We start from the raw sequence: 24,038 nt of genomic DNA on the forward strand, positions 1-24,038 counted from the left end.
AAAAAAAAAAAAATATGAGCAAATTCTTATGATATGGCTGAAAAGGAAAAACCTACTAGCTATTACAATTTGTACATTGTTTTGAATAAAATAAAACAATTTCCATAATACAAGTTGTTTAATATTTAAGATAATAAAAATCTTTGTTTGTGACTTATTCAATCCGATATTTCCACTTTTGTTTTGAAAAACACTCTCATGACTTGCTTCCGTAGTCTTGTCAGATTTAGTCCATAAATGAGGGGGTTTAAAATAGGTGGTATGAGTAAAAATTCTAGAGCCATGAAATTACGTAAATCTTGCGGCAAATTTTTTGAACCATAACGAGTGTACAGCACGTCAAACAGCAATGCAACAGTCACATTGAGCAATGCAAGAAGATGTGGTACACATGTTTGTATGAATTTATGCTTGCCCTCTTTTGACTTTATGCATTTTCCAATCAAAGTGAATGTATGAGCAAAATATCAGTATTGCATGTCCAAAATATATAATAATGACTACATACCCAATCACATTATTTACTGTTGTAGAAAAACAGGAAAGTTTAATAACTGACCAATTTTCACAATAAAGCTTTTCAATAATAGAGCCACATAATTTTAGTCTTGATGTTAATACAACTCCAACACACATGCAAAAAAATGGAGAAAGCCAGCAGAAAAGGATACATTCAAGAATCCTCTGATTGGTCATTATTGAATGATACTCCAGTGGTCTACATATTGCCACATATCTGTCATATGCCATCACTGTTAATGTTGAAAAATCACACAGAACAGATGAATAAATGACAAATATCTGAAGCAGACATCCAGCATAAGAAATCACATGAAACTGGGATAATAAATCATACATGAATTTAGGGTAGAATCCAGCAGTGCCAAAAAGTCCATTTATACACAAATTACATATAAAGACATACATTGGCTCATGAAGCCTCTTCTGCGAGATTACAGTGTAAATTATGGTTACATTGCACAACACAATTAATAGATAATACAATGCAGTCAAAGAAAAAAACAGAAATCTGTTTCCCATTGTTTCATTTAGTCCAGAGAGTGTAAATACTAAGACAATGGATTCATTCTCTAGTGGTGGCTGCATCAGGAATGATATGCAAAATCTTGTGATAGTGATATCATTATGCACTAAAATAGGTTGATTTGAAATTGAAAGTTGGATGATTTTAAATGATCAGATTAGTCAGCTATTCAGTCTTGTTATCCAACAGAAATATATTTAGTATGCTAAAGGTAGCATACGCTGGTTCTTCAAATGAAATAATTAAAATAATTAAAATCTTACCAAAATCTCTTTTTCGTTACTTTGACGAGTGTGAAAGGTTGATCTGGTGTGATATATATGGAGACTGGTCTCATGCTAGCTGCCTTGTTTGTGAACACTTGTAATACTCTCTTGAGAAGCTTTTTTCTTTTTTTTTTTAAATATGTCAGTCAAGTCAAGTCACCTTTATTTATATATAACTTTTTACAATGCAGATTGTGTCAAAGCAGCTTTACAGTTATAACTAGTATCTAATTTTTCGCTGCACTGCAGCTCTTAAAGAAAATGGTGTCATTGTCCAGCTTAAGTAAATTCAATATTGATTCATTCCTCTGTAAGAATCAGTAGTTATTAATTTAGTTAATTTATCTATATCAGCACTGGAGTAAACAGTGATGTCATCCAGCTCAGTTCAGTTTGCATACAATGGTGTCGATGCAGGCAGAGCAAAACATTGTTGAATATCAAATGTCAAGTGTCCCAACTAAGCAAGCCAAAGGCGACAGCAGCAAGGAACCCAAACTCCAACAGGTGACATCAGGTGGCAAACAGGTGTCAAAATTGTAAGGACTTAGCCTATTTATTAGCTCAATTTAATTGTTACAGGGAATAAGAATTGAATCAACTGTAAATGATTCACTGTAAATGATTCAGAATTAATATTTAACACTTCATCAATTACTCGTCCAGCGAAAATTGAGGTTAGAGTATTTTACCAATTCTGGATAAAATATTATTCTGCGGCCAACAGTAACAATATTTTATTATGATTATTGTTATTATTGTAATTATTATATTATAAGCAAGAGGTAACTTGATCTTTTACGTTTAAGGCAGTAATTTGACACACAGCACAAGAAACTCGTATATGTGAAAATCAAAACAAGGTTTATTGACTACTTCTAATGATTACAAGAAACTAAGGCTAAACACACACACACACACACACACACATACATACATACATGCACACACATTCGCGGAGTTGATATGAGTCATGAAAAGTCCCAAGTTCAGTGCTAACTTAACTCATAACCTGAGGAAAATCACAAAAGCAGAGCTTTGGCTTGATTCTTTAGGTTTAAAGGAGTTTCACCAGTTTCCAGCAAGAGAGAGAGAAGTTTGCTTGTACCTGCGTTTGCTCTGACAGCTGAGGTAATCGGGTTGTTCCGTGACTCGTGTACAGCGGAATCCCGTTCTGGATTGGCTGTCTTTCAGGTGACGTCTTCTCGGAAAGCCCTGTGGGTTGCGCGGAAGCTTTGAAGGATGTTGCTGGCTGGTGCAACTGTTCTGAGCGTCTGGCTTGAGCGGCTCTCTTCTTGGGAGACTTTGGTCAGATATTTCACGAAGTGTTTTGGAGTCTGGATGTGACGGCTGTTGAATGATCAGCGGCGCGGCTCGTGGTTGAGGAAATGGATGGAAAATCAGCCCCGGTCAATCAGTTCTCAATGACCCTTGGTCATGATGCTTCCACGACTGTGCTTCAGTCCGACTTCTGACCGATTTCTGACTGATTTCGAGCGCTTTCTGACCTATTTCTGACTTTAGCTTGTTCGGACAGCATAGTTTTAAAGGAGCAATTTTGGCTCCATCCTTCAGATGCGATCCTCCAATGAGACGTTGCTACGGGGATTAGACACGCCTCGTCTATTGTCTATTGATCACATCGCGTGATATCTGCAGAACATTATCCTGTTTTATTAACAACTTTATAAAGTTTCTTAATATTTTCCTGATACTGAATTTCAATGTTTCATTCACACAGAATTACAGAGAATTATAAACTCTGTATTTAGAGCTCAAACATGACACACTTCTTCCACACATATTACTAGACTGACCTAATTAAAAACAATGATTATAAGAGAAAGAAGATGCATACAGGAATACAAACATATAATGCATTGAATCCAACATGTTAGTAATCACATCATAGCAAATGTTATTCTGGATATAGTTAATACTTTAAGTAATTGACAATTGTCCCTTTTGAGATTCAAGATTGAGTCCTTAAGCATAGTTTAAACTTTGACCGGAGTCACGAGTGACCGGGTCAGGATGGATTGCTCACACAAGGGAGGTATTGATAGGACAGATTCGTCTTTAAATCCGTTGATGGGTGTTTTCCTGTTCCGTCCGATCATACAAGAGGGTTTTGTGAGAGAATCAATTTAATGATTTAATTGTGATCAGACCCACGTGATAGGTTCTGATTAGTTTATTGCTGATGAGCTAAGAAGTCCTTTAGACAGAGTCCTTTGTTAAAAGAAGTCACGTCATCACTTCTGTTAAGGCTAGGTGTTTCCTGTCAGGAAATGGATCTTTTGGACCAAATGAAGCTTTGTTCAATCATGTTGTTCATTGATAAAGTCATTGGTAAGTTCTGTCGAGCGAGGCCCTACAAAATGGAGAAAAAATAAAACCTTGGGAGAAACCAGGCTCAGTCGGGGGGCCAGTTCTCCTCTGGCCAACAGCGAACAGTGCATGATTATGATTCAGGCAGCTTTCATAAGTCCGATTGGGATCGCAACAGTCAAAGTATTTATTCCAAGTTCCATCTAGTTGAGGATAGCATTTATCACGCCGGTATTGGACAGTTTGTTGAGGATCTGTGCCACTGGCTGTCATGTCGATGAGGGCTTCACAGGGGATGATCTAGTTGACACAATCTCAGCTGACATTTCAGGACTGCGTTGTCGTCATGTCTAGGTGCACATGCTCGATCTCACCTGGATACAGCCCAGATCCGGCTTACTATAGTAAACCTTGGGATAAACAGAGAGACTAATATTAGTGTAGATGCCATTCTTCTTCTGATGTAACCAGTACATCTGGTGTGGTCTGTAGGAAGTGTTCCCGGTTCCGGCTGACCTAATTTATGCAGCCTAACAATCCTTTAACAGATTTGAAAATATCAATTGATCAATATCAATCAGTCTATACCGGGGTGTGGTAACTTGGTCCTGGAGGGTCACTGTCCTGACGAGTTTAGCTCCAGCTTGCCTCAATACACCTGCCTGGAAGTTTCTAGTAAAAATGAATCATTGATTGGTTGGTTCAGGTGTGTGTAATTATTGTTGGAGTGAAACTCTGCAGGACACATGTAAGGCATTAATCATAAGGAGCCAACAATATTATTTATACAGTCATATGAAAAACAGAGTACACCCTTTTGAATTCTATGGTTTTACATATCAGGGACCGTATTCACAAAACATCTTAAGGCTAAAAGTAGCTCCTAAATCGCCGATTTAGGAGAAACTTTTAAAAATAATGGGCGTGTCAGTCTTAATTTTAGGACTCCTAAATTTTTGCTCTAAGAGTATTTCACAAAGCATTTTAGCGCTAAAACTAGCTCCTAAATCTGTGAAATGTTAGGAGTAGTCAAGAGGACTCCTAAGTCAGACTCAATCACAAACAGTCCTAATCCACCCAAAGACACTGTACACCATTGAGGGCAATAGCGATAGAGCCTTAGGTGCTGAACTTTTTCTTCATAAATGCAGTTTACATTTTGATTATATAGATTATTAATCTACGATGAGACGGCAAAAAAAAAACTTTTAACAAATAAATAATTATTGTCCGATTACCTGTGGCAGTGGTTTTCATGAGTTCACACTTACAAATGATTGAATAGAGTAATAAAATATATAATAAGCGTATTTGGTATACTGTTCAAGGGGATTCGAGGGCTCCTGAGCTTGAAATTTAGCCCAAACCCAAAGTTCTCCCCATATCCCCAGCCGAGAGTGAGGAGCGGGGGTGGCGGAGGGATGCAGAAAACTGTCAAAGTAACTATGGGCGAGTCAGCTTTCGTCTGTGTATTTATTCCTCTTCTGATTAGAAAGACAGTTTGAATGTATTCCTCCCAAACTTTGTTTATAAAACATAATTTGTCCCTTGAATTCTGCATTCTTTTGAGATGCAGACATCCAAGAGGCGGACAATTAACCATATATACTAGTTTAATTAGTGACACTTAGCCTACATTTTAAAACCTTTATTTGACTATGGCAACATTTGTATTTTAAAACCTTTATTTTAATATGGTAACATGACACATCATTCTACAATATTTCTATGATTAAATCGCTGACTCCTCCCTCATCAGCCAATCACTGTGTGTATACTCCATAGCAACGAGGTCAACCCCACCTTTACTCTTAGCTTAAGATTTCTGTCTATTCCTTAGTAAAAGTTTGCCTTTGTGAATAGGTTTTAAGAGAAAACTCTTAGCTAAGAACTTTTACTGCCATTTAGGAGAACTCTTAGTAGTAAGATAAAATGTTTAGTGAATACGGCCCCAGGACATTAAAAAATCACCTGGTCCTTGGCAGGTCTAAAATTTAGGTAAATACAACCTCAGATGAACAACAACACATGACATATTACGCCATGTCATTGTTTATTTAACAAAAACTAGGCCAAATGGAGAAGCCATGTGTGACAAACTATGTACACCCCTACTGCTTCCATAAAAATTAAGAAGGTAAGTAGCAGCCAGGTGATGCTAATCAAATACCCTTGATTAATTGATCATCAGCAAGAATGACCAACCAGTTTGCGGGTCTGGAGCATTCAGGTGTGTGTTTACATGATGCTAAGGAGGAAAGACATCAGCGATGGTCTTAGAGAAGCAATTGTTTCTGCATATCAATCTAGGAAGACCAATCTTACAAGGCCATTTCCAAACTATTTGAAGTCCTACAGTGAGGAAGATTCTCTTTCGAAAGGGAACTCAATTCTGCGTTCGAAAACGCTATGGGGAACACCTCCGCGTGAACCGGTGTCTGAAACAATATCAACTCACGACAATTCTATTGGCTGGTGACAGCCTATGACGTCATCATAGCACGACCCGGAAGTATAAGAAGCGCCTAGAGAACCAGTCAGTATCTTTTTCGTTTTCAGGGACTGTTTTGTTTTAAGCAATATCAAACTGATATTAAGTTAAGACTTTATGTCTGACATTTCATTATTTCTGACAAACATTTCAAGAAGTGTGTGCATCCATGTCCCATAGTGTTGACATCTGATCACATACATAACTTATAACGTTGTCTTTTATGAGAACAAAAGAGCATGTACAGGCATTTCTCGTGGGATCTGCCTGTTCGTTGCTGTGAGTGTGTTTTACTTGTAAAATGCTCCACTTTCTTCTGGTCTTTTCCTTGAGAGGAAAAGGACCGGCAGCTGCACCTAATGGTTCGGGTCTTACTTTTGCTGAGGCAGAGTAGAGACTAGATCAAGGGGTTTTCAGCTGGAGCTTAATTTTGTTTCTGTCTTGATGAAGGGGTGAAATTCCCCACAACCTTCGACGGCTAATGGGAGAGAGCTGTGTGAGGCCTGCTGAATTCATAATCAGTTTTCCTGTATAGGATGCGGACTAAGGGCCCTGAAGTTCCATTAGGTTGGCTGGAACGATATATTATTAGGATAATACTTTGTTTGTCCCCTTTTTTGGATGTGTTGGCTTCAGATAATGAAGCCACCGTTCATATGTATGCAGATATCGGCTTTAACTAAGCCTTTTACTGTAGAAATTTAGTATTCACAGAGTTTGCCTCCTCTCAGTTGAGAGTCGTTGGTAGAGGCTGGTGTTTCTTAGCCCCAGGCAGATCTAGCTTATGTGTTGGCCTTATAGGCCCACAGCTATAGCTGGCCTAGTCTAGAACTAGGGTTTAGGCGGTCTGCTAGTAGCATTTACGCCCTTTTTATACTACCCCTGTTATGTGAGTGTAGTTTTTCCTAGTTCTGGCCTCCTCTTATCAGAGTCATCAAGCCAAGGCCCATTGTCCCTTCGGTGTAGGTGCAGAATAGATAGCAGCTAAGGTAGCAGACAATTGCCAAGTCTCCCTGGTGCCGTTGTCTCAAGCGGTGTAGGCCCCTTTTCACTATGTGAATAAAAACTTTGTTGCTGTGGCCCCACTCCCCAGAACTATCTAGTGGTACTTTAACTTCAGTTTTTCCCCTGAACCCCTTAAACTATATTCAAGCTTGAGTGATATGGTTGTAGCTTTTTATGAAAGCTCCTGTTCCCTAGGGTTCAGTACAGATTGTATCTGTTTTTGGTGAGAATTTCTGATGTTAAGTACCCACCCTGTATTCTTCAGGGTTGGATTAATAGTACTCCCATTGTTGTTCAAGGTCAAGAGTAAAAAGTGTTTTTACGGAGTACAATGCCTGTTGGAATGTGTGGATAAAATGAAGCTTAGGTTGAGCTAAACTAGTTAACCTCACTAGATGGTTTGGTTTTCAGATTTGGCTCCCTTAGAGCTTAGACACTGCCACTAGCTGATGCCACGTGTCCTTCTGGAGTCGCAGGCCCTGCACTCCTTCAGAGCATGATGGCGTGAGTTTACTCCTCTTGCTTAAAAAGTAAAAGGTGTTTTACTGAGTACACTGCTTGTTGGAATGTGTGGATAAGATTAGCTTAGGTTGTGCTAAACTAGTTAACCTCACTGGAAAGTTTGGTTCTCAGATTTGGCTGCCTTAGAAGCATAGACACTGCCACTAGCTGATGTCCATGTCATTCTGAAGTCGCAGGTCCTGTTTGGACCTCCTCTAGAGCATGATGGCATAAGTTGTACTCCTCTTGCTTAAAGAGTAAAGTATTTTTACTGAGTACACTGCTTGTTGGAATGTGTTGAGGTAGACTGTAATATGTGGGCACTCTACAGTCTTATCTGCTAGTTAAACTCGGTTCATTCTGAGCGAGTTCCATGTTTGTGGGATCTTGCTTATCAGCAAGCAAGCAGTTCTAGGTGTGTGGCCTTCACGGGCCGCCCTTTAAGATCCCCCCCCCATCCCCCACATCTGGGTGTTCTTTAAGCAGATTGAGCATGTAGTTTCACATGTTGGCCTTTCGCAAGGCTGCTGTGAGGTATTTCTAAACAATGTAGAATTTGCATCATGTTGCAGGCCCTTTCTGGGGCCTCCATGAGTCTGTGTCCAGTTACAGTTTACAGTACAGTTACAGTACAGTTTATCTGTTAGGTTGAGCTCTGTACTCCCTCGTTTGAGGGTTGTCCTGCATAGTACTTAGCTCCCTAAGCTGGTCAGTGTTTGAAGATCCCTATTGAGGATCAGCCCCCAGGCTGGTAAATGTACTCCCCTTATTGGGTTCCTTTAGAGTGCACACCCTTCTCAGTGCAAATAATCACGCGCTGAATAGATCCTAAGATTGAGCAGAGTGTTACTCCCCTCATTGGTAAGGGATAAAAAGCGCTAAGCTGAGTCCTGCTCTCCGGGATGCCCATCTCTACACTCTGGAGTTGGTTACTGCCTCTTTGCAGTCACTCTTACTGGATATCTTCTCTGAAGAATGTGATTTGAGACTCTGTGATCAGACAGGTTGTTGGCCAAGACTAGGTTTCTGTAAAAGTAAACCAGGTCGGCCTCCCTGGTGGCAATCAGGGTTGACTATGTTCCCCTGACAAGTGACTGGCTAGGGTTCCCTCAGGGTTCCACATTCCCTTAAAGGTTCCCTCTTTCTCTGAAAAGAAGTTTGGTCCCAGAAGCCTTTGAGCGGCCTTGGTAGGCCTTCTGAGGAAGGCCTCTTGGAGGCTTTTTAGCTTGGGCTATTGGCCATAGGGAATGCTGTCACTGACAGCATATGTATAACCCATAGGGGGAGTGGGTCTGGCACATCACTTGACGTTTGTCTAGCCATGTCATGATCACTAGTGGGAGTGCCCTAATCAGTCACTAGAGGGCACTCCAACCCAGACTCTTGTTTTCCACAGACTACATTTCCCATAACCCACTTCCCGGACTCATTATCCCGTCATTGCACCCAGCTGTCTTGTGATATGTTCATTAGTGTCTGTCTATTTATACTTGGTTTGTCTCTGCTTTTGTTATCGTGGTTTCACTTTATGTCACCGGCTTCTGTTTGTTTTCTGTTTGGACTGCTTTGTGGATTTTGACCCTTGCCCGTTTGTGGATTACATTTTGGATTACCCCATTAAAGCTGCATTTGGATCTTACCTCCTTGTCTCTGTGTTAGCGTGACAGAAACCATGATCACACTTAGATCCAGCAGCATGAGCTTCAGGATTCTTCCGCCAGCCACTAGGAGGGAGCGTATGGCTCTACTTCGGGCAGTAATGGCCCTACGACAAGGGGAATGGGAGGTAGGGTGTTTTGCCCAGTATTTCTGGACCATGGCTGTGGGGCTAAGATATAATGACTCTGCTCTAAAGGAGATTTTTAATGAGTGTCTCAAGGACCCTCTGCCTCAATGGGAGATGGAGGGGCTGCAGGTCTTGGACTTTTGGGGCTTTGTCAGTTATCTCTCCCATAGAGTCCATTGGGCAACACCTGCTCAGCCAGAGCCCACTTCAGCCCGTGAGTCTGCTCCTGAGCCCACTCCTGCCTGAGAAGCCCCTTCAGAGGCAGCTCCAACCAGTGAGTCCGCTCCAGTCAGTGAGCCCGCTCCAGCCTGTGAATCTGCTCCAGAGGCCACAGAGAAGGTGGGCACTGAGTCTCCGCTTCACACACGTAAAAGGAGGAAGAGGAGGAGGAAGGCTTCCATCCCTCAAGGCCTGGAGACCTCCCCAGAGCCCGCTCCAGCCAGTGAGTCCGTTCCAGTCCATGAGTTCGCTCCGGCACCTACAGAGGAGGTAGGCACAGAGCCACCGCCTCACCCACGTAAGAGGAGGAGGAAGTGGAGAAAGGCTTCTTCCATCCCTCAAGGCCCGGAGGCCTTCCCAGAGCCCGCTATAGGTCCAGAGGCCTACCCAGAGCCCGTAGTGGGCCCGGAGACCACCCCAGAGGTCGTTCATTGGCCACCTAAGCGCCTTGCCCTGCCGCCCAGGCCGTCTGCCTTGCCGCCACCGTCCAGGCTGTCAGTCCTGCTGAAGCCCACCTGGTCAGTTCCTCCAGCACTGCCCTGGTGTTCAGCCAGGACTCCAGACCTGCTGGAACCCGCCTGGTCAGTTCCTCCAGCACCGCCCTGGCACTCAGCCAGGACCCCAGACCTGCTGGCACCTGCTTGGTCAGTTCCTCCAGCAGCGCCACCTCCGGCTCCCCCCTGGCCCTCAGTCGGGGACTCTGGACCTGGCCCACCATCCCTCCCCCTGGTCCTCCTCCTGTCCAGCTCCCTCCTGAGAGTTTTTCTTGGTTTGTTTTTTGTTTTTGTTTTTTTGGGGTTTTTTTGGTGGAGTGTCTGGTAGCTGCTCCTTTGAGGGGGGATACTGTCATGATCACTAGTGGGAGTGCCCTAATCAGTCACTAGAGGACACTCCAACCCGGACTCTTGTTTTCCACAGACTACATTTCCCATAACCCACTTCCCGGACTCATTATCCCGTCATTGCACCCAGCTGTCTTGTGTTATGTTCATTAGTGTCTGTCTATTTATACTTGGTTTGTCTCTGCTTTTGTTATCGTGGTTTCACTTTATGTCACCAGCTTCTGTTTGTTTTCTTTGTTTTCTGTTTGTGACTGCTTTGTGGATTTTGACCCTTGCCTGTATGTGGATTACGTTTTGGATTACCCCATTAAAGCTGCATTTGGATCTTACCTTCTTGTCTCTGTGTTAGCGTGACAAGCCATTTGTGGCATGCACTCCCCTCAAGCATGGTGGCGTGGGTATATCATTCCCCATAGAGATTTCGAACGCAGAATTGAGTTCCCTTTTGAAAGGTAACGTCTCAGGTTACATATGTAACTATGGTTCCCTGAGAACAGGGAATGAGATTCTGTTTTTTCTATCCATGCATCAGGGCTGCCTGCTGAACAGTCCCTTCAGATGATAAGATACTGGTTCTCTAGGTGCTCCTTATATACTTCCGGGTCACGCTATGATGACGCCGGCCAATAGGATTGTCATGAGTTGATATTGTTTTCAGACACCGGTTCATGCGGAGGTGTTCCCCATAGCGTTTTTGAATGCAGAATCTCGTTCCCTGTTCTCAGGGAACCATGGTTACATACGTAACCTGAGACGTTATTCACAAGTGGAAAACATTCCAGACAGTTGCCAATCTTCCCAGGAGTGAATGTCCCAGCAAATTCACCCCAAGGTCAGACCATGCAATGCTCAGAGAAACTGCAAAAAACCTAAGAACTACAGGCCTCATTTTTATTTATTCTATTTTATTTATTTATTTAACCCTTAAATAGTGACCCTTAGTGACCCGGAACGTCATTCATTACCCTCCTCCTCATTCATTTTTTTAAAGTTAGACATCAACCTTCTTGGTATTCCTCAATCAATTCATTATAAAAAATATAACAAGAAAAAAATCATAAAATTATAAAAGAATGCCTATTTTTGTATTCATTTTTTGTAAAAATTGTATAGGGTCGCAAACGACCCGAGGTGTGTATGAGTATACGTATATTTTTTTCTGCACAACAATAATTGAATCTTAGATGACGGAATAAGTGCAATTCACCTTTATTCCACAAGGTGGCAATGTCTGATACACAATGCTGAAGTGACGACTCATTCAGACAGAAAACATAAAACATCTGCTCAAACCGAGCCCTTTCAAGCTCCAAAAGGTAACAAAATACAATTTATTTTATACTTCTGTAATTGTTACTCTAATATCAGAGGAGTTTTATATTATCGCAACAGGTAGAGATCCTTCCGTGTTAGATATAGATCCGGGTCGATAAAGACCCGAATATGTAAGAATGTTTGGCGAAACAGTCATGCATTTAAGGGTTAAGAAAAGGGGGAACAATGCATATTAATGAACATTAAGACAAATGTAAATATGCCAGATTATAGCCTTAGGCTAATTTCCATCTGCAGACCCCCTGGCGGGTAGATGTTACACATAAAAAGAAAGAAAGGAAAAACAATATACAACACAATAAGACAAAGACAGACATGCTAATACAACAGTCAACATTAAAATATACAGCGACAAGTTAATTAGAGGAAGAGAAAGAAAAGTAATAATAAAATATGGATATTGCACAGGCCCATCTTACAAACTTAACTAATTAGAATGCAGTTCACATGATCGCATGTTTGGGTCTCTCTCAAAAACCGTTTCAATTGTGTTTTAAAAATAAGAAAAGTTGTACATTCCCTCACTGAAAGTGGGATGCTTCAATTCCAGCATGTTAAATGTTACAGTTCATGACAGAACAATTAGAAAAAAAAAAACTGAACAAGTATGGCTTGTTTGGAAGGGAAGGGGTGCTAGGAGAAAGTCTCTTCTCTCTAAAAATAACATGGCAGCATGCGTAAGTTTGCAAAGTTTCCATCAATAAGGGGCATAATGGTTCCCTTTATATGGTGGCCCAGTAGTGCACAACACAGCGAAATTAAAAAAGCAAACATAAGTTCACAACACAACGAAATAAAGCCACAACACAATGAAATAAAGCCACAACACAATGAAATAAAGCCACAACACAACGTAAATGCTCCCAACCACTAGGGGGCTCTCAGAGCTCAGTAAAGTTAGTTTTCCTTGCCAATGTTATAGAGTTGACAGTGATATCAATACCAATACCATGATTAGTTCCAACAGTATGTTATCACTGTATATCAACATGAAATATTAATTCAAAATCACCTACGTGCACAATAGCTTCATATTTATACCTGTGAATGATCTGAAGCACTACCACGGCGAATGATGAAGGGAACGTCTGCCAATTCCACCAAGTGGTTAAAACGTATAATTTGTATTAATTAAAGGTGCCCTAGATTATGTTTTTAAAAGATGTAATATAAGTCTAAGGTGTCCCCTGAATGTGTATGTGAAGTTTCAGCTCAAAATATCCCATAGATTTTTTTTTAATTAATTTTTTTAACTGCCTTTTGGGGCATCGTGGCTCAATTTCATTGTGTTGTGGCTTGATTCCATTGTTTTGTGGCTTGATTCTGTTGTTTTGTGGCTTTATTCTGTTGTGTTGTGGCTTTATTTTGTTGTGTTGTAAACTTATGTTAGCTTTTTTTAATTTCATTGTGTTGTGCACTACTGGGCCAACGTACCTTTAAGCCACAGAGATTTACAATGACTGAATTAGATGCCAATATTACAAGAGTAAATCTAGAGGCCCCCACAGCTGACAAAAATGTAAAAATAAATATGTAAAAGGAAATATAATGCTGTCATTTTTTTTTTACAGCCTCATCCTAGTTGGTGCTCTCAATGTCTCAATCTATTCACAAACTATGAAAAGTTCAATAATATTATTGTTAGGTTTATGGACTAGTTTTGGCCACTAGAGGCCCTCATTATGTTTCATTTCAGGTTCCCGCCATTGTTTCATGTGCTATTGTTCTCACCTGTGCCTCATTTTCTGTGAGTGTATTTAAGTTGCTCTGTTCCTACGTTCGGCCATAACAGCCTTGTTCTAACCTTGGTCCTTACAATTATCCTTAAACGAACTGCAGCTATGCCTGCCTCCACAGGGTGGGCCTGGTTAGGTTTGCCCTGCACCACCACAGATGTAGGGTTCTTGACGGTTCTATGGCCCACCTTATATGAGAAAAAGCTGCTGTTGTACCTGCTATGAGTAAGACCACTGTATGCCCAAAAAGGGATTTAAGTGATGTGTGACCAAAAATTACAATATTAATTTGGTGCCACTTGTGATACTACTTCTTTGTGGTGGCTTGAGTGAGAAACTACTACACAACTGTTCCTTTTCCTCCATTTACTTTTTTCTTACTTTTTTTCAGATGTCACTTTTATTTATTTATTTATTTATTTTTTTAATATTATACATAATTTCATCTCTAGAAACATACCACAATATATTGATTAAAATATACAATATATATTTAAAGTTGATGTAACAACCATTTAACTTTTTATTAATATTATTACTATAATATTTAATATGTAATTCAATGACACTGTGTTTTCATGTTTCATTCTTTTCTTTTCCAGCCTGAAGGATGAACAAGTCTACTGGTTTGGATCTGGTATTTTCATCATATGAGTTACTGGGTCCATGCAAATATGTATTGACTATTTTTATTTTCTTAGTTTACTCAGTTGCATCCTTAGCAAACATATTTATAATGCTTGTTATCTACTTAGAATCAAGTCTCCATAAGCCAATGTATATATTTTTGTTTAACCTGATATGCAGTGGACTGCTCGGAAGCAGTGCTGTTTGGCCAAAAGTTCTTTCAAATCTCCTAACTGATTGGCACACTAGTTCGTATGAGGGGTGTCTTCTCCAAGTCTATTTGCTTAGTATTTATGCTGCTTGCACTTACTCTACTTTCACAGTAATGGCCTATGATAGGTATGTATCCATTTGTAAGCCATTACAGTACCATATTATCATGAATCCCAGTAAAATTAGAATGTGGCTAATGTTAAGCAACTTGGTTCCTGTTTTCTCAGTTGCTGGTCAAATATATTTGACATCAAGAATTCCCTTATGCAGCTGTACTCTTAAAGCTGCTGTAGGGAGCTAAACCTTGACTTAGCCTGAAAATTTGAACAAGCACAACTCCCTTGCTCTATGCTGCGCTACAGCCCTCCCTCCACAGCTCCTCCCCCATCACAACAGAGCCTGCCATGAACGCGCAGGCTAGTAAGGGGATAAACAGTTCACTGGTACAGACGAAACATCATCAATATGATTTACATTGACTATGGCCTGCCCATACTTTGACTACAAACTTGGTCCTCAAAACATTACGTATTTTGCAATACATGTAATGTAACTATATGATGTTGCACTATTTCTGTAAGTAATAAATAGCTAGTATGATAATATAGCTAACGGTAACTAACGTTACAGTATGCAAGTAATTATTCTATCGATATGTGTTGCTAAATAAGGTTTGCTAGTACATTATTTCAGCAACATGACAAGCCAGTGAATTAGTAGGTTTCAATAGTTGCTTTGCACAGTGCGTGACATTTTATCTGTACGTTATGCGGCTAGAGTTTTGACACCGAGTCAATGGGCTCCAACGAGGAATACTTCGAGGAGTCACTGGGCAGGGAGAAGAAGAAGCATCAGGCAGGGGACGGGCAGGCCTGTTTTAAAATTATCTTAGTTGTGTAGTTCTTAAAAAATTAAACAAATCAAGCAGGGATACTTACTTGTCAAGCAGAAATGTGGCTGACTCTGCATCGGTTTTTAATCCTTTCAGGACACGTAGCTCCCTCCACCTCGGAAAAGCCGCTCCGATATTTACCCTCGTTTTATTTCGGGCTCTATCTAATTCTTTCTTTTTGGCTTTTTTATCATCGTCATCTTTTTCCGTTTACCCGTCTTTATTTTATGAGCAGGTGCCACTCGAGGAATTGGCAGTTTGGATTGTTTTTCCGCCATAAGCAAAGCTGCAGCACACCGGTAATCTTGAATTTTAACGCCTGTATGCGCTGGCGCTGTGCATGAGAGGGGTGAGATCAGCGCGCACGCGAGCTTGATTGACACTGCTAAGACACTCCTCCTGGCTCTGATTGGTTGTTTCTTACCGGGAGCGGTGTATTTCTGCAAATGGCAATAGGACCACTGGGAGGAGCCAGAGGAGCTTGATTTTTTCACAGATTATCTGTCTCATATTCTACTGTCAGGACATAATGACAGGTTTAACAAATATTTAAAAAATACATTTTTACAAAAGTTACCTACTGCAGCTTTAATAAGCTATTTTGTGATAATCTTTCAATCATTAACATATCATGTGGTGTGGGTAGTCTTAGCATTTTAAGCAATGTATATGGTTTCCTTATAGTGTGTTTATCTGTGCTCCCTACATTCCTGATATTGCTGTCTTATGTTAAAATAATTTCTGTTAACTTAAAAGTGTCAAAATAGTCAAAGCAAGGCACTTGGAACATGCCTTCCTCATTTGATAATCTTCATAAACTATTCCATTGCCACAGTTTTTTTTTTCTGTTATATATCACAGATTGACTGTGCTTATGTCTAGTGAGATGAATGTCTTTATATCATTCCAAGTAACACTTTTGCCACCACTTTTGCACCCAGTAATATATGGTGTTCGAACCAAAGAGATCAGAAAATGTACTGTTAAAATAACCCAGAGATTGTGTGCATCAACAAACTGTTATTATACTTCAAAACTAAAAGTGCCTAAAATATTGGCAATTTCATGATCTTTGTGAAATACAGTGTGTGTGTGTGTGTGTGTGTGTGTGTGTGTGTGTGTGTGTGTGTGTGTGTTTGTGACATATCAGGACACAAATTTGTATAATGACATGGGTTTGACAAGGAGAGGGTGACTTATGAGGACATTACCCCATGTCCCCATTTTTCAAAAGGCTTATAAATCATACAGAATGTTTTTTTTTTTTTTTTTTTTTTTTTGAGAAAGTAAAAATGTGCACAGTTTCCTGTGATGGTTAGGTTTAGGGGTAGGGGTAGTGTAGGGCGATAGAAAATACGGTTTGTACAGTATAAAAACCATTACGCCTATGGAATGTCCCCACAATTCACAAAAACAAACCTGTGTGTGTGTGTAATTCTATGTAAAGCTGTAGACAACCAAAGACATGATTAAAAGCATATAATCTTTTGTAATGTTTTGTCTACTTTCAGATTTTATACAGTAGGATCCAAAGTTCTTGTCCCACTAGTGGATATACTTCAGTAACACTTTACTTGAAAGGGTGTGCATAAGACTGGCATGACACCGTCATAATCATGACATGACACGTTATGAATATGAAGAAGGTTTTATGCATGTTTATGACAACTCTCATTAAGTGTCATTTGCTCAATTATGTCAGTTTTAATGCAAAGATGACATTGTTTGAGATGTCTTTGTTATGGCAACTTGACATGAACCAATACATCATAACCTGTCAGTGTTTTTGTCATGATAACTTGACATTACCAAGACAACATAACATGTCATAAAAACATGACATAGCAAATTAATTATCAAACTTAAGAAACTACTTAGCTTTATGGGTTAATATTACATTACAATATTTTGGTAACACTTCAGTATAGGGAAGGCATATATACTATTAACTATGACTTTTCCCTCAATAAACTCCTAATTTACTGCTTATAAATATAGTTAATTGTAAAGTTTATGTATTGGCTAGGATTATGAATGTAGAATAAGGTAATGCAGAATAAGGTATTAATATGCTTAATAAGTACTTATAAATAGCCAATATTCTAGTAATATGCATGCTAATAGTAATAAGCAAAAAGACCCTTAAATAAAGTGTTACCATTATTTTATAACAGTGTCATCTTTTTTAAGAAATTTGAAATGGTTTATTATCTATGGAAGCCCGTTTCCGCCACTAAATAAAAAAATAAAAAGAGTAATTCTGACTTTTTATCTTGCAAATGTGAGATATAAACTCACAACTGCGTGATATAAAGTCAGAATTCTGTAATTTTAGTACTTAAATACAAATTAATAAAAACTCTTGTAAAATCAATTCTGACAATTTTAATTTTATATCTAAAGTAAAACGCAATCGTTGCTTTGGCACAAAGTGCATTCAATGACTACATCTTTCAAATAACAATATAACAAAACAGAGGTGGAAGTAACGAATTACAACTATGTGCGTTCCTCACGTTGCAAAACCACTGTTTATCCAATAATTAAGTCGTTTTGCAGCCATGGAAACCAGCAAACAAACTTCAGAGAATTGGATTCTACCCAACCTAAAAACCTCTGCATCCATCTAAAAATTCTGAACGACAGTACTTTTGAGTAGTCTCCTCATTTGAGGCAAATCAGACACAATTAATCTGTAATTTTCCCCGGGAACTTGTACTGAGGAATGTGGTTTGGAGAAAATGCAATCTTCCCTGCATTCCACACAGAACACAGAAGCTAAGTAATCTACTTCGCTGCATGTTTGATGATTGTTAAATGTTATTGTAAAATCACATTCGGGAAGATTTAATTGTTTGTGTATGCGTACATCCATACCTTACTGAGTACGCCAACTGGGTTGTAAAATGACAGGAGGGGTTTGCCACCCAGAATTAAAGGGGTCAACAACTGAGAGGTGTATGACCAGATAAAAACCAGCGAACAGTACTCCCTCTCTTCTTCTTCCTTGCTTCTGGAGAATCTCCTTGCGGCCGGCCTTTAGGCCCGGCCGCAACTAGGCCCCTTATGTGCTCATCACCCAAAAGCAACAACTTCATAAAAATACCCCAACGCTCTTATGTTTGCAGATAAACAGCGATTTAAGAAACCTTTGCATGCTAAGTTCACCTACTTGTTTCTCATCTCTTCCGGTTCAACACTATCAAAACTTGCGTGTGTGTGTGTGTGTGACTTTATGTATGTTATGTTATGTGTTTGTTAGTTTAGTTATGTGTTTGTGAGTTAGTTAATAAAATGCACAATACACTGCAGCCTAATGAAGCCTCTTAATATTCTACGTGAGTAGTTTGAAATATTATTTTTCCAAATGTGCGAATTAATAAACAATCCGTGGACGAACAGGTCTGATTGTAATGTTAATTTTAATGAATGTCTGTCTTTGCATATTCATAATTAATCATAATTAATAATCTGTGAATAATTATTAATATTTCCCCTTTGAGTTAATTTTCGCTAAAGCTTTCATTGTCATTGTGCTCCCCCTTGTTGCGTGCTGCCAGTTTAGGGGGCGGGTCCAATATTTTGAAATAGTATTTCAACATCACAGCTCCTTTAATATTGTTGCCAGTTGGCGGAAAACACCATGTATTGCACATTCTCATTCTCTCAGCCATGGAAACCAGCAAACAAACTGGGTCAGAGAATCGTAGATTCTACCCAAACTAAAAAACCATATATGATTAGTTCTGGTTTAATAATTATGTGCATCCATCTCACGACAGAAAATTCTCGGGCCGGAAATCTCTATGAACGACAGCATATTAAAACACAGATAAATCAACTCATCAGTAAATACAAATACTTAGAAGGAGAGGCAGAAACAGTGTGTAAGTCTCCTCAGTATTTAAAATCGTAATAACGTTATACTTGCATAGGTTAGTCAGGGTGCTTGGAGTTTCGGAGCGCTCGGTTTGATAGTTGCTTCTTCTTCCGGAGGTTGTTTCGGCGAAGTTTCAAACGAAGGTTTAACTGTTGTAATATGACCGGAAAATAAAGAAGAGAGTCCGTCTTGACGGCAGGAACTCGTGCAGAAAACTTGTGCCACCAAAAGACGCGTGTCATGGTGTTTTAAAGACAACAGACCAGAACGCCTTCTTGATAACGTCCTCCAATGCTAGCGTTGCAATTTGGCGGGTTTCCACATTCCTTTGTCCTGTCTCCCGAATCAATTTATGGTATGTTGAATCAATGCATTTTCTTCATAGTGTTATTAAACATTGAACGATGCATTTGACAGAAATGTAACGTACATCAGTGAATAGCTCGGATTCACAGCTTTACGGAGAGATCAAACTCGACAGGTGTCTCTCGTCATATAAAGAAGATACCCTTTACACTCTATTACTACAGTTTCACATGAAAACTAACCTACTACAGTCAATTCTACACTAGTAACACATACATGCAGCGAGCACTACAATGGCCGATACATTCATATTTGTAGGTATAATGTTTGTGCATACAGTCTCTATGTAGGGGAGCCGTGTGTGTGTATGTGTCTGTGGGTGTGTGCGTGTATTTTCCTTTTATGACCGTTTGGAATTTGGACCTGGTCCCTAGAACCCGATCCGTGGCGTTGCACCCCCTTTGAAGTCGCGGAGGAGAGGTTAGGGGACTTATCGAAACAGTCATAAAAAGAGTCTCGTGATCCATTAGTGTCTGCCGGGCCAGAATCGATGTAAGATTTACAAACCAAAGTTCCGTGAATTGAGGCTTAAACACAGTTTATGGTGGGACCTGCTCATCCTTGAGACTGTGCAGACCCTACACAGGTATTGCAGGTATTGCACATAATTTTAATCATACGCACAGGTTTGTGGAGAGCGCATTATTGTAACGCGACAGCACATTCATGTAATGGCAGAAAACGACGCAAGCTCTCAAATATACAAGTGAACTGCCTCTCCTCTTATGAGTGCGCACTCTGTGTAGTGTGCAATCGTGAATCTCTCCGTGCTCTTAAATTAAACGTTGTCAAAAGTTATCAATCAGAATGCCTGGCCGATGAAAATGCTACAGGAAATCTTATTGGCTATAAGTGAAATGCACCAGAAAGTCTCAACAAACAAAGTTGGATCTTTAATTTCTTTACAATGTAGATGTATGTTTCAGAATGGGGCATTTGTATGATTTTTACATATAAATAACCTAGTCTGTCTAACTGCATCACTACATACAGACATTAAAGGTCAAACCATTCTGATGTTCTTTTTATCTAAATAAACAACATATTATATGGCTCTTAAAGGGTTAGTTCAACCAAAAAAATTTAATTTCTGTCATTAATTACTCATCCTCATGTTGTTCCAAACCCGTAAGACCATCGTTTATCTTCAGAGCACAAATGAAGATCTGAAAGCTTTCTGACCCCAGACTGCAACGTAATTGCAACTTTTGCAGGCCCAGAAAGATAGTAAAGACATTGTTAAAGTAGCCCTTGTGACTACAGTGGTTCAACCTTAATGTTATAAAGCAACCAGAATACTTTTTGTGTGCAAAAAACAAAAATAATGACTTTATTAAACAATTTCCTCTCTCTGTGTCATTCTCTGATGGTCTTCGTGTGAGCACCACAGCGCATGGCATGCATGTGATGTTGTACTGAAATCCGGCCAATAATGAGCCGACGTTCTGACGTAGAACCTGGAAGTGCTGCACTGTGTTTACTACGTCAACAGTGTCAGAGACTGACATGGAAGAGAATAAATTGTTGAATAAAGTGGGGTTTTTTGTTTATTTTGTGCAAAAAAGTATTCCGGTCGCTTCATAACATTAAGGTTTTAACTATGTCTTTACTATCTTTCTGGGCCATAAAAAGTGCTAATAAGCGTTGCAGTCTATGGAGGGTCAGAAAGCATTCAGATTTCATCAAAAAGACCTGAATTTGTGTTCTGAAGATGAACGAAGGTCTTATGAGTTTGAAACATGAGAGTGAGTAATTAATGACAGAATTTTCATTTTTGGGTGAAACTAACCCTTCTAAGATACAGGGCATATACAAATTCAGTGTTGTTATATTTCATATACCTCAACTGAATTGAGGTAATTTGTTTTTGTTCTTATTTTATTACTGACTGTTTACCTGTCTTTTTTGTAAATTCAATTCAGTTTTAAATCAAGCTTTCTTGTGCTGCATGTGAGCTACTGCAACAAAGTTACCTCTATTGTAAAGACACAAATGCACAGAGTGATCAAATATTTAAGTGAGATTATTGTAATGGTAATTGATCAATGTTATTGGTATTTAAAATTATACTGAATATTGATCATTTGTATTGTATTGAAGTTAGAAATTCCAGTATTGTGACCACTAATTCATGCACTTCATGAATAAGGTGAAAGTGCTTTGTTGAAAGTAGCTATTTTCTACTGATTGATTGAATATTATTAGGCAATTCATTAAATATCGTCGGCTAAAAAGTAACTAGTAATTTTAGTACTTTGAGTAGTTTTTGAGAAGAGTAATTTGTACTTTTACTCAAGTACTTTTACACCAGTACTTTTACTTGTAATTGAGTATTATTTCAGCAATGTAACAGTACTTGTACTTGAGTACAAATTTTCAGTACTCTTTCCACCACTGGATATAAACTCGGAATTGCAAGATAAAAAGTCAGAATTCTGAGAAAAAAGTCGCAATTACTCTTTTTTTATTTTTTTATTTAGTGGCAGAAACGGGCTTCCATAATTATCTGACCTTCTGTTGGAGGGTAAAAAAAAAATTCATGACACTGTTATAAAATTATTTGACAGAGTATTAACACTTAATGACATTTAAATGACAAGTTCAATTTGTACCACTGAAAAAAAGTGGTCAGAAAAATATTCATGACACTATTATAATGGCCTCATGTCAAAACCAACCACAGTTTCATGGTAATGTTAACTCATAAAGATAAATAATGTCAAGTTGTCATAACAAAGACATCTCAAAAATGTCATCTTTGCATTAAAAATGACAATTGAGTGAATGAAAACCTTTTTTTTTTCAGTGGTACAAATTGAACTTGTCATTAAAATGTCATTAAGTGTTAATACTCTGTCAAATAATTTTATAACAGCATCATGAATATTTTTCTTGACCTCAACTACAGTGGTACAAATTGAATTTGTCATTAAAATGCCATTAAGTGTTAATACTCTGTCAAATAATTGTATAATAGAGTCATAACATGTGTCATGTCATGATTATGAAGGTGTCATGTCAGTCTTATGCACACCCCTTCAAGTAAAGTGTTACCGATACTTCTAATGTTCATTCTTTTTAAATATACTACAGTGGTTTTCATTGTAGATTATTTTTTCATCATAACAATCTGAGGGAAAAATTTATTTTCACAGTTATTTTCACAGTAGTATGTGTCCCTGACAGGAGGGCTCAAGCTGGCATGGATGCTAAACCATCTGAGAATGTTCCACGTAACCTGTGCTTCAGTTGAAACAAGAACATCTGATATTTGTACAGTGCAGTTCACATGCTGGATAACACTTTTTTTCAGGTTTAAAGGTTGAGGGGAAACATAATTTGTTCAAAAAAATTTAAATGTGGTCTTAGACATTCGGACCAACTGCAAGCTCATTTAATTTTATCCACAAAAAAAGTTGGGTTTAGCATCTAAATATGTTCTCATCTGCACGTATATATCAAATGTATAGGCTGTTGCCTAAAAGCTGGTTAATTCATAGCTTTACCTGTTTATTTTGTGCTGATACTTACTGTATTTCATAGTATTTCAGAAAGTCAAAAATATGTTTTATGTCATTACAGTTTTTTTACAATTGCTAGGACCCATTTCTCAATACTTGGGTCATTTTTTCAAAACTCTTCACACAGTGAGCACAACAGAAATCTATGTGGGCTAAACTGTGGATCATTTATCGTTGCTTTGGCACAAAGTGCATTCAATGACTACATCTTTCAAATAACATACAAACTGTAGTGAATTATAACCAATAGAGTGTGTTATTCTTGTTTTGTTAAGAAACTTTACAAAAGAAACCTTTTTTTTAGGTCAGTGTTTTATGACTGACAAAGTGTGTTTGGGTGAAAACCTTTGCTGGTGTTCTGGAGGAATGAGTTGATTTGAGACATGTTTGAAGTGTTTTGGTAGATTTAGTGCATTTTGAATGTGAAATTGACTGCTGTGCCAAGGTGAAATTTGGTTAGGAGAACTGTGTGAAGAAAGTGACCTAAGTACTGAAAAATGTGTCCTAGCGATTGTTTAAAAAAAAAAAACCTGTAAAATTATCAGTAACGGAACAATGAATACTATAATACTATGATGCACAATTATTTCTAATTTGGTGCGCAGTCATGTAAAAATCCCTCATATTTCAATAATCTTTCCAAACAAAGTCTTACAGTATTTCACAATTGCTAAAACACTAAACCCCATTCTCTGAACCCAATGCTCAGTGGCCTAAACCCATTTGTCGAATCAGTCACTTTGTAGGCAAAACCTTAAACAAGTTCAGGTAGTTAAGACACTGTTTGCAAATCTCATCCACTCTTTTTGCAAAACTCTAAACACATTCTTACTCACTAAAACACATTTTGCACTGTGATGCAAAATGGTAAATACATGTGGCAAAAGTTAAACACAACTACAACACAGTTGTCATCCTTTAAACACAATGACTCAAAATTGTTCACACTTATTTCTAATGATGTGATCAAATCAGCTGTATA

The 24,038-nt window shown here is 38.8% G+C and overlaps 2 pseudogenes; one reads left to right on the plus strand and one right to left on the minus strand.

Moving 5' to 3' along the window:
* On the minus strand, nucleotides 1–1,198 carry LOC125262790 (annotated as a pseudogene).
* Nucleotides 1,199–9,455: 8,257 nt separating this feature from the next.
* LOC125263013 lies at nucleotides 9,456–16,358 on the plus strand (annotated as a pseudogene).
* The last annotated feature ends 7,680 nt before the right edge of the window (nucleotides 16,359–24,038 follow it).

Source organism: Megalobrama amblycephala, linkage group LG2, assembly GCF_018812025.1.
Source record: "Megalobrama amblycephala isolate DHTTF-2021 linkage group LG2, ASM1881202v1, whole genome shotgun sequence".
NCBI classification, from domain to species: Eukaryota; Metazoa; Chordata; class Actinopteri; order Cypriniformes; family Xenocyprididae; genus Megalobrama; species Megalobrama amblycephala.